The sequence below is a fragment of the Elephas maximus genome, chromosome 10, assembly GCF_024166365.1.
Source record: "Elephas maximus indicus isolate mEleMax1 chromosome 10, mEleMax1 primary haplotype, whole genome shotgun sequence".
Taxonomy (NCBI): Eukaryota; Metazoa; Chordata; class Mammalia; order Proboscidea; family Elephantidae; genus Elephas; species Elephas maximus.
In genome coordinates, this window is record NC_064828.1 from 29,642,042 (window position 1) to 29,654,380 (window position 12,339).

Below are 12,339 nucleotides of genomic sequence, written 5' to 3' on the forward strand. Positions count from 1 at the left end.
TCCAACAACACATCAAAAAAATAATTCACCCTGATCAAGTGGGATTTATACCAGGTATGCAAGGCTGCTTTAATATCAGAAAAACCATTAATGTAATCCATCACATAAATAAAACAAAAGATAATAACCACATGATCTTATCAATTGATGTAGAAAAGGCATTTGACAAAGTTCAACACCCATTTATGATAAAAACTCTTACCAAAATAGGAATTGAAGGAAAATTCCTCAACATAATAAAGGGCATCTATGCAAAGCCAACAGCCAATAACACTCTAAATGGAGAGAACCTGAAAGCATTTCCCTTGAGAACGGGAACCAGACAAGGATGCCCTTTATCACCGCTCTTATTCAACATCGTACTTGAAGTCCTAGCCAGGGCAATTAGGCTAGACAAAGAAATAAAGGGTATCCAGATTGGCAAGGAGGAAGTAAAGCTATCACTATTTGCAGATGACATGATCGTATACATGGAAAACCCTAAGGAATCCTCCAGAAAACTACTGAAACTAATAGAAGAGTTTGGCAGAGTCTCAGGTTATAAAATAAACATACAAAAATCACTTGGATTCCTCTACATCAACAAAAAGAACACCGAAGAGGAAATAACCAAATCAATACCATTCACAGTAGCCCCCAAGAAGATAAAATACTTAGGAATAAATCTTACCAAGGATGTAAACGACCTATACAAAGAAAACTATAAAACTCTGCTACAAGAAATTCAAAAGGACATACTTAAGTGGAAAAACATACTCTGCTCATGGATAGGAAGACTTAACATAGTAAAAATGTCTATTCTACCAAAAGCCATCTATACATATAACGCACTTCCAATCCAAATACCAATGTCATATTTTAAGGGGATAGAGAAACAAATCACTAATTTCATATGGAAGGGAAAGAAGCCCCGGATAAGCAAAGCATTACTGAAAAAGAAGAAGAAAGTGGGAGGCCTCACTCTACCTGATTTCAGAACCTATTATACAGCTACAGTAGTCAGAGCAGCCTGGTACTGGTACAACAACAGGCACAAAGACCAATGGAACAGAATTGAGAACCCAGACATAGATCCATCCATGTATGAGCAGCTGATATTTGACAAAGGACCAGTGTCAGTCAATTGGGGAAAAAATAGTCTTTTTAACAAATGGTGCTGGCATAACTGGATATCCATTTGCAAAAGAATGAAACAGGACCCATACCTCACACCATGCACAAAAACTAACTCCAAGTGGATCAAAGACCTAAACATAAAGACTAAAACAATAAAGATCATGGAAGAAAAAATAGGGACAACCCTAGGAACCCTAATACAGGGCATAAACAGAATACAAAACATTACCAAAAATGATGAAGAGAAACCAGATAACTGGGAGCTCCTAAAAATCAAACACCTATGCTCATCTAAAGACTTCACCAAAAGAGTAAAAAGACCACCTACAGACTGGGAAAGAATATTCAGCTATGACATCTCAGACCAGCGCCTGATCTCTAAAATCTACATGATTCTGTCAAAACTCAACCACAAAAAGACAAACAACCCAATCAAGAAGTGGGCAAAGGATATGAACACACATTTCACTAAAGAAGGTATTCAGGCAGCCAACAGATACATGAGAAAATGCTCTCGATCATTAGCCATTAGAGAAATGCAAATTAAAACTACGATGAGATTCCATCTCACACCAACTAGGCTGGCATTAATCCAAAAAACACAAAATAATAAATGTTGGAGAGGCTGCGGAGAGATTGGAACTCTCATACACTGCTGGTGGGATTGTAAAATGGTACAACCACTTTCGAAATCCATCTGGCATTATCTTAAACAGTTAGAAATAGAACTACCATACAACCCAGAAATCCCACTCCTCGGAATATACCCTAGAGATACAAGAGCCTTCACACAAACAGATATATGCACACCCATGTTTATTGCAGCTCTGTTTACAATAGCAAAAAGCTGGAAGCAACCAAGGTGTCCGTCAACGGATGAATGGATAAATAAATTATGGTATATTCACACAATGGAATACTACGCATCAATAAAGAACAGTGACGAATCTCTGAAACGTTTCATAACATGGAGGAATCTGGAAGGCATTATGCTGAGCGAAATGAGTCAGAGGCAAAAGGACAAATATTGTATAAGACCACTATTATAAGATCTTGAGAAATAGAAAAAACGGAGAAGAACACATACTTTTGTGGTTACAAAGGGGGGAGGGAGGGAGGGAGGGAGAGGGCTTTTTATTGATCAATCAGTAGATAAGAACTGCTTTGGGTGAAGGGAAAGACAACACTCAATACAAGGAAGGTCAGCCTAATTGGACTGGACTAAAAGCAAAGAGGTTTCCGGGATAAAATGAAGGCTTCAAAGGTCAGCAGAGCAGGGGCTGGGGTCTGGGGAACTTGGTTTGAGGGGACCTCTAAGTCAATGGGCAAAATAATTCTATTATGAAAACATTCTGCATCCCACTTTGAATTGTGGCACCTGGGGTCCTAAATGCCAACAAGCGACTATCTAAGATACATCAATTGGTCTCAACCCACCTGGAGCAAAGGGAAAGGAAGAACACCAAGGTCACAGGACAGTAAGAACCCAAGAGACAGAAAGGGCCACATGAACCAGAGACCTACATTATCCCGAGACCAGAAGAACTGATTGGTGCCCAGCCACAATCGATGTCTGCCCTGTCAGGGAGTACAACAGACAACTCCTGAGGGAGCAGGAGACCAGTGGGATACAGACCCCAAATTCTCATAAAAAGACCATACCTAATGGTATGACTGCAACTAGAGGAATCCCAGAGACAATGCTCCCCAGAACTTCTGATGGCACAGGATGGGAGCCATCCCCAAAGACAATTCATCAGGCATGAAAAGGACTTGTCAGTTGGGGGGAGAGAGATGCTGATGAAGAGTGAGCTAATTAAATCAGGTGGACACTGGAGAGTGTGTTGTCAACTCTTGACTGGAGGGGGGATGGGAAGATAGAGAGAGAGGGAAGATGGCAAAATTGGCACGAAACGAGAGACTGAAAGGTCTGACTCAATAGGGTGAGAGCAAGTGGGAGAAGGGAATAAGATGTATGTAAACCTACATGTGACAGACTGATTGGAATGGTAAATGTTCACTTGAAGCTTAATAAAAATTAATTAAAAAAAAAAAAAAAAACTCAACCACAGAAAGACAAACAACCCAATCAAATAGCGGGCAAAAGATATGAACACGCACTTCACTAAAGAAGATATTCGGGCAGCTAACAGATATGTGAGAAAATGCTCTCGATCATTAGCCATTAGAGAAATGCAAACTAAAACTACGATGAGATTCCATCTCACTCCAACAAGGTGGCATTAATGCAAAAAACACAAAATAATAAATGTTGGAGAGGCTGCGGAGAGATTGGAACTCTTATACACTGCTGGTGGGAGTGTAAAATGGTACAACCACTTTGGAAATCTATCTGGTGTTTTCTTAAAATGTTAGAAATAGAACTACCATACAACCCAGAAATCTCACTCCTCGGAATATACCCTAGAGAAATAAGAACCTTCACACGAACAGATATATGCACACCCATGTTTATTGCAGCTCTGTTTACAATACCAAAAAGCTGGAAGCAACCATGGTGTCCATCAACGGATGAATGGTTAAATAAATTGTGGTAGGTTCACACAATGGAATACTACGCGTTGATAAAGAACAGTGAGTAATCTGTGAAACATTTCATAACATGGAGGAACCTGGAAAGCATTATGCTGAGTGAAATGAGTCAGAGGCAAAAGGACAAATATTGTATAAGACCACTATTATAAGATCTTGAGAAATAGTAGAAACTGAGAAGAACACATACTTTTGTGGTTACGAGGAGGGGAGGGAGGGTGGGAGAGGGTTATTTACTGATTAGTTAGTAGATAAGAACTACTTTAGGTGAAGGGAAGGACAATACTCAACACACGGAAGGCCAGCTCAACTGGACTGGACCTAAAGCAAAGAAGTTTCTGGGATAAACTGAATGCTTCAAAGTTCAGCGGAGCAAGGGCGGGGGTTTGGGGACAATGGCTTAAGGGGACTTCTAAGTCAATTGGCAAAATAATTCTATTATGAAAACATTCTGCATCCCACTTTGAAATGTGGCGTCTGGGGTCTTAAATGCTAACAAGTGGCCTTCTAAGATGCATAAATTGGTCTCAACTCACCTGGATCAAAGGAGAATGAAGAACACCAAAGTCACATGATAACTACGAGCCCAAGAGACAGAAAGGGCCACATGAACTAGAGACTTACATCATCCTGAGACCAGAAGAACTAGATGGTGCCTGGCCACAATCGATGACTGTCCTGACAGGGAGCACAACAGAGAACCCCTGAGGGAGCAGGAGATCAGTGGGATGCAGACCCCAAATTCTCATAAGAAGACCAGACTTAATGGTCTGACTGAGACTAGAGGAGTCCCGGTGGTCACAGTCCCCAAAACTTCTGTTGGCCCAGGACAGGAACCATTCCCGAAGGCAACTCATCAGACATGGAAGGGACTGGACAATGGGTTGAGAGAGCTGCTGCCAAAGAGTGAACTACTTGTATCAGGTGGACACTTGAGACTGTATTGGCGTCTCCTGTCTGGAGGGGAGATAGGAGGGTAGAGAGGGTTATAAACTGGCAAAATTGTCACCAAAGGAGAGACTGGAAGGAGGGAGCGGGCTGACTCATTAGGAGGAGAGTAAGTGGGAGTATGGAGCAAGGTGTATATAAGCTTATATGTGACAGACTGACTTGATTTGTAAATGTTCACTTAAAGCTCAATAAAAATTATTAAAAAAAATACTCTGGTCATGATTTTTAGTCTATCATAGTCCACTTTTCAGTCACAATTATTTACATTTCCCCTACATGGGAAATATGCTTACTCAATTCCAAGGCTCCCCAGTTCCAGCATCTGGCTAAAAGTTCAGGATCTTTTCTTCTATATCAACTTTGGATATGTATGAGGCTCCTTGGGTGCAGATTCTTCTCATACGGATATCTCAGAATTTAAAAGGTGTCATCAGCTCTTTTTTCTACACACCAGCATACAGTGGTGAGACAATGATTGGATAATTGTAATAGAAATGTTCATTCAACAAGAGAAGAAATAAAAGACATATACCAGTTCCTGTTCCTATTCTGAAATACTTCTAGGCATATTTCATCATTTTCCCTGACTTCAGGAGCAGGGAATATCCCTTAACTAGAGCAGAGTTCTGACTTCTAGGGTGATTCCCTAATCCTTTAATCTGTGCAGTTTTTTTTTTTTTTTTTGTACTTCAGATGAAGGTTTACAGAACAAACTAGCTTCTCATTAAACAGTTAATACACATATTGTTTTGTGATATTGGTTACCACCACCACGACATGTCAACACTCTCTCTTCCCCGCCTTGGGTTCCCTTTTACCAGCTTTCTTGTCCATTCCTATAATCTAGGCAGTTTTTAAGGAGCCCTGGTGGCTCAGTGGTGAAGCACTTGACTGCAATTCAAGCCCACCAACTCCAAGGGGGAAAGATGCAGCGGTCTGCTTCTGTAAGGATTACAACCTTGGAAACCCTGTGGGGCATTTCTATTCTGTCATCATATAGGGTCACTATGAGTACAAATCAACTCGACGACACATAACAGCAAGAGGCAACTCTTGGCTCCACACTGAATCATTCTCCTTTTTCCATAGATAAGGCCTGTTTGCTTCTGGCTTGTTATCACAGCCTACTTCCTGTCTACAAAAATTTGGAGTCCCAGAGGTCTGTTTTCATCCGAACTGGTACAACACGTTTAAAAACATTGTGGGAGTGAAATGTAATAGGTCATATCCAACATGTTTAAAGAGAGGGAATCAGAAGCTTTGACTAGTTCTCAGGTTGCACTGATGTGGGCTGAATGAAGAAAACAAGGGAGAGGAAGAGGTAGTGTTGCATTTAGGGGTTTAGATTTGGGTTTTAAGATTCCTCCACTACAGGGCAAAGGTAATTCTTTGGAGGTAGGGCAGGAGTAGGAATAACAGTACTTGAATAACTGTTCATGAATAAACAGTACTTCCCAAAATAAATTTTATAAATCTAAAAAAATTATAAAAGTTAAAAATTCACTCAAAAATTATATCTGGCATAAAACAATCCTAATTTTTAAAGTAGTTTTATGCTTTTGAATACACTGGCTGAAAAGAAGCTCATCAAGAATCTAGTAGCAATCAATAGAGAACCATCAAAGAAAAGCTGCATTTCTTGTATCCAATTCCATTATTTCATATTCCTTGCCTTTATTTTATTCTTTAATTTTCTTATATTTCTTAATTTGAAAAGTAAGATATGAAAAATGTCCAAGTACATATAAAGAAGAAAATGAATAGCCTCTCCCTCTTCTATTCTCACTCTCTGAGGTAACCAATGTTTAACAGCCTAGTCATATCTTCTCATGTCTTTATATAGCATATTTTTGTTACTACTTGATTTTACAAAATTAAGGTCATATAATACACATTACTTGTCAATTTGGTTTTCATGTAATAGTATATTATGGATGTATTTTCAGGTCAGTAAATCCAAATCAGTGGTAGAATTCTCCCTTTCTATACTGAAGACCTGGATTCAATTCCTGGCAGATGCACCCCGTGCACAGCCATGTTAGTAGAGGCTTGCATGTTGCTATAATGCTGAACAGGTTTCAGAGAAGCTTCCAGACTAAGACAAACTAGGAAGAAAGGTCTGGCAGTCTACTTCCTAAAATCAGACAATGAAAACCCAGTGAGTCACAACAGACTGATTCCCAACTGACCATGGGAACGGTGGCAGGACCAGGCAGTGGAGGGCTGACTTAATGGTGGCGAACAAAAACACAATCAAATAGAGCTCATTTTCTGTTTTGAAATAACAGCTGCATATTTTTATGGGGTGGATATTCTGTAATTTATGCCACTCCTTTACTGATGGGCAGCCAGATTTTCTTATTTTTACTACTGCTTACTCTGCTAAAATAAATATCCTTGTAAATAGACTCATGGAGCAGTGCTTCTATTTCTATGAATTGATTTTCAATAGACACTTATGGTTCGAAGGACATAGAGGTAACATATATTTTTAAGTTTAGCAGTTACTACCAAGTTTGGGGGTATTTGTTGGTTGATTTGTTTTTAATCCAGCAATTCATACATTCATCCACAGTTTAGGAGAATGTCTTAGTTATCTAGAGCTACTATAACAGAAATACCACAAGTCGATGGCTTTAACAAACAGAAATTTATTCTCTTACAGGTTAGTAGGCCAGAAATCCAAATTCAGGGCCCCAGATCCAGGGGAAGGTTTTCTCTCTGTTGATTCTGGAGTTAGGTTTTTGTTATCAGTCTTCCCTTGGTCTAGGAGCTTTTTGGTACAGGGACTCTGGGTCCAAACAACATGCTCTGCTCCTGACACTATTTCCTTGGTGGTATGAGGCCTCCCTGTCTCTCTGCTTATTTCTCTCTTTTATATCTTAAAATAGATTGATTTAAGACACAACCTAATCTTACAGATTGAGCCCTACCTCATTGACATAACTGTCTCTAAACCTCCTTCATTAATGTCATAGAAGTAGGATTTACAACACAGAAAAAATCACGTCAGATGAAAAAATGGTAGACAATCACACAGTACCCGGAATCACGGCCTAGCCAAGTTGACAGATATTTTGGGGGGACACAATTCAATCCATGACAGATAGTGTCCCTTATCTTCTTATAAATTTTGATCAACCGAATGAGTAAAATAGCATTGATTTTTATATGCAGTTTCCTGGATATTAGTGAATGAAGTTAAACAATTTTTCACAGGTTAATTTGCCATTAGATTTTTTTTTTTTTTGATTCTAGCATTTGTCTGTTTAGGTTCTCTGACCTTTTTTGTTCTTGTTCCCTATTGAGGTTTTCCTTATTAATTTACAGGAGCTCTTTACTGAAATTTTTCTGTCAGGTCAGATGCATTGCAAATATTTTTCACCCATTATTCACTTTTAATTTTGTATATGATGTATATTTCAATGCATATAAAACACGTTTATTTTTTAAACAGCTTTATTAAGGAATAATGTACATCAACAGAATTTACTAATTTTAGTGTGTAATTCAATCAGTTTTGAAAAATGAGTAAAGTTGTGTAACCATCACCATAATAATAATATAGACTATTTCCATCACCCTGAAAAGTTTTCTCACACTTCTTTACCTTAGGTCCCCTCACCCCTCACCCCAAACCCTGTGCCCTGGAAACCACTGATCTTCCATTTATCACTATTGTTTTTCCTTTTAAAGGATTTCTGAATAGCTCATGTCTGTCTGCTTTCTTTAAGCCCAGTGGTTCTCAGCTGGAGGTGATTTTGTTCTACCATCTCCCCTGCCCCGGGAATATTTGGCTATGTTTGGAGACATTTTTATTGTCATGACTCAGTAGGAGTAGAGGGGGTACTATTGACATCTTTGGTAGAGACCAAGAATGCTGAGTAACATTTTACAATGCACAGGGCTGCTCCAGCAACCAAAAATTATCTGGTCCAAAATGCCAGTAGAATAAGAAACCTTGATTAGCATAAAGGTTTTCAGATTCATTCATGTTTTTACATGCATCAATACTTTGTTTTTGTAATAGCTGAGTACTATTTCATTTATTGGTATAATATAATGAATTTGTCCATCCAGTACTTGCTGGGTATCTTTTTCTGCTTTTGGACTATCATAAATAAAGTTGCTGCGAATATTCATGTATAGATCTTTGTGTAGACATACATTTTCATTTCCTCTTGGAAAATAGCTAAGAGTATTATTTCTGGTCTGTATAAAAATACCAAACCAACCTCATTGCGATGAAGTCAATTCTGACTCATAGTATCCTTATAGGACAGAGTCGTACTGCCCCCTATGGTTTCAAGAAGCAGCTGGTAGGTTCGAACTGCCAACTTTTTGGTTAGCAGCCGACATCTTAACCACTGCACCCCAAATTTCACTTTATGTGATATTGTCAAGCTGTTTCCAAAGTGAATATACGTATTGCATTCCCACCAGCAATGTATGAGAGCATCCATTGTATTCTGTTGCACTCTGGATTCAAATACATTCTTTCGGTCAGGGGCTTACCTTTCTATTTTCTAAATAGTATCTTTTTGGAGAGAAGAACATTTAAATTTTGCTTTAGCCTAAGTTGTCAATTAAAAAAAAATGTCTTTTCTTAGTAACTCTATGTTTCAAAGACTTTCCCCTATGTTTTAGTCTAGGACTTTTATAGTTTTAGCTCTTATATTTAGGCCTATCCATTTCAAATTACTTTTTGTATAAGGCTTGGGGCCCTGGTGGTGTAGCAATTAAAGAGTTCGGCTGCTAAACAAAAGGTTGGCAGTTCAAATCCACCACCTGCTCCTTGAAAACACTATAGGGTGGATCTACTCTGCTCTGTAGGGCCTCTATGAGTTAGAATCCACTAGAAGGTAACAGGTATAAGGTGTGAGACAAGGGTTTGAGTTTCTTGTTTGTCTGTGGATGGAATTGTGTCTCCCCAAATTGTGTGTCAACTTGGCTAGGCCATGATTTCCAGTATTGTGTGGTTGTCCTGCATTTTGTGCTCTTATCCTATGTTGTAAATCCTAACTTCTATGACATTAATGGGAGCCCTGATGGCACAGTGCTTAAGAGCTTGGGCTTCTCTCCAAAATGTCAGCAGTTTGAATCCACCAGCCACTCCATGGAAACCCTATGGGGCGGTTCTACCCTGTCGTATAGGGTCACTATGAGTCGGAATTGGCTCCACGGCCCCTAACAACAACAACATGATGTTAATGAGCCCTGGAGGCATAATGGTTAAGCACTTGGCTGCTAACCCAAAGGTCAGTGGTAGGACCCACCTAGTGGCTCCACAGGAGAAAAGACCTGGTGACCTACTCCCATAAAAATTACAGCCTAGGAAACCCTATGGGGCAGTTCTACTCTGTCCTACAAGGTCACTGTGAGTCGAAATTGACTAGATGGCGCACAACAACATGATGTTAGTGAGGCAGGACACAATCTACAGGCTTAGATTGTATTTTTAGTCAATCTCTTTTGAGATATAAAAGACATAAGTGAGCAGAGAAGAGAAGGACCTCATTACAACCATGCAAGAAGAGCTAGGAGCAGAGATAGTCCTCTGGACTCCGGGTTCCTGAGCTGAGTTGCTCCTAGACCAGGGGAAGGTTAATGAGAAGGATCTTCCTCAAGAGTCAACAGAGAGAGAAAGGCTTCCCCTGCAGCTGGCACTCTGAATTCCAACTTCTAGCCTCCTGAACTGTTATAGCAGCACTAAATAACTAAGACATTTGTTTTTGTTTTCCTTTTTCATATGGATATCCAATTGTTCCAGTACCATTTATTGAAAATATTTTTCTTTCTCATTGAATTGTTTTCCAAGTTACATTAAAAACAGTTACCATGTTGATTTTCTTAATCCTCCATTCTGCTCCATTAATCAACATATTTGCACTTAGGTCAACACTATACTATATTGATTACCACAGCTTTATAGTAAGTCTTGAAAACATAGTGTGAGCCCTACAGATTTGTTCTTATTTTACTAAGTTGTTTTGGTGATTTCCATATAAATTTTAAAATCAATCTGTTTATTTCTATAAGGGAAATTCTGTTGGCATATTGTTTAGTACGATGTTCAATGTATAGAAAAACTAAGGAATAATTGACATCCTAATAATATCTTTTAAAATCCATCATTAGCATAGTCTCTTCCTTTCTATCTCTATGTCTCTATTTATTTATTTATTGAACAATGCAGAAAGATGGAAAAGAGCAATCGTAAAGCACACTTTGGCCCTTAAAACTTCTGCTCAGATGTGACATATGACGCTTCTGCTCACATTAGATTTGTCAAAATAAGTCATGTACACAAAGCTGTCCTAAATAAAGTGGGAGTTTACACCTTCCACAGCAAGAAAGGATCCCTGAAAGGATGGGCCAGTTAAAGAAAAGCAGCAAATTTTGACTACAAAATGCAATCTATCACACAACTTCTACTGGAAATTGTCACATTGTTATTATTCAATAGATTTAAAAAAATTAATAATAGTAGCTACTTGGAATTCTCATTTTATTAGTCACATTCTCATCGCTAGTAATTAGTCAAGGTTCTGTTCTTTTACCTATTTCATTTAATAATCTCCTGCTTTAAATTTCTCCCTTCTCCAAATCATGTAGATAAATCTTTACAAAATAATACTTTCAAATTGTCCTCACTCTGTGTATGATCTTCCAATGGTTCCTTATTGTATTTTTCATCAAATTACATATTTTAGATGGCATTCCTGTTCTTCCTAAGAGCTAATTGAATAGTTTTGCTATGCTGCAAATAAGTTGATTTTTTAAATCTTCAAAGTAACACCTAACATTCATTCAACAAATATCTATTAAATCCCACCCTCTATGCCTTTGTGACAGTTTTCCCCCACATACACTTTTTCCACTGCCAATCTAAATTTTAGTTTTCATTCTAGGACAAGTTCATGACATAACTCCCACAAGAACACTTCCATTATTGAATTCCTCACATTGTAGATTTTCCTTTCTGTAAAGTCCATTTCACTCATGATCTCTGAGAACTAAGTAAATTCACTAAAATTAACAAATAAATTCATTAAATTTATTTGGCTGTATTTTTTTCCCTTTTTATTATTTATGGATGACTATTTTTTTTTTTTTTTTTAATATCTCCAATGGAGCCCTAATGGCTCAGTGGTTGAGAGCTTGTCTGACAACCAAAATGCTGGCAATTTGAATCTACTAGTTGTTGCTTGGAAACCATATGGAGCCTTTCTAGTTTGTCCTATAGGGTAGCTCTGAGTCAGAATTGGCTCAACGGCAACAGGTTTGGTTTTGTTTTAATATCTTCAAAGAAACTATAAATTACTTGTGAGGCAGAACTGAATGTTTTTGGATTTTATTTTCCACAGTATCTAGAACATGGTTAGATTACCAAGGATTCTTATTAAAATTTGTTTACCTCATTTTTCCTGTTCTTGTGTTCCCTGACTCTCTCAGGTCCAGGTGGAAACAATCATTGTAAATTCCCATGAGACTCTAGAAATATCTTCCCTTTGTGAACCCAATGAAACATCTTTGTTGCTTAATAAATCCCATTGAGAGATGATTTCTTGGTCAGTTCCCAAGCCCTTATTTTTTTTTTTAATAACTAATAGTTCAACTAGGTCATTTATATTTAAAATTGATCTCCTACATGCTCTCTGGCAGAAGCCTACTGATCATTCTGAATATTCCAAAGCTCTGATTCTGGGATAGTTCTGG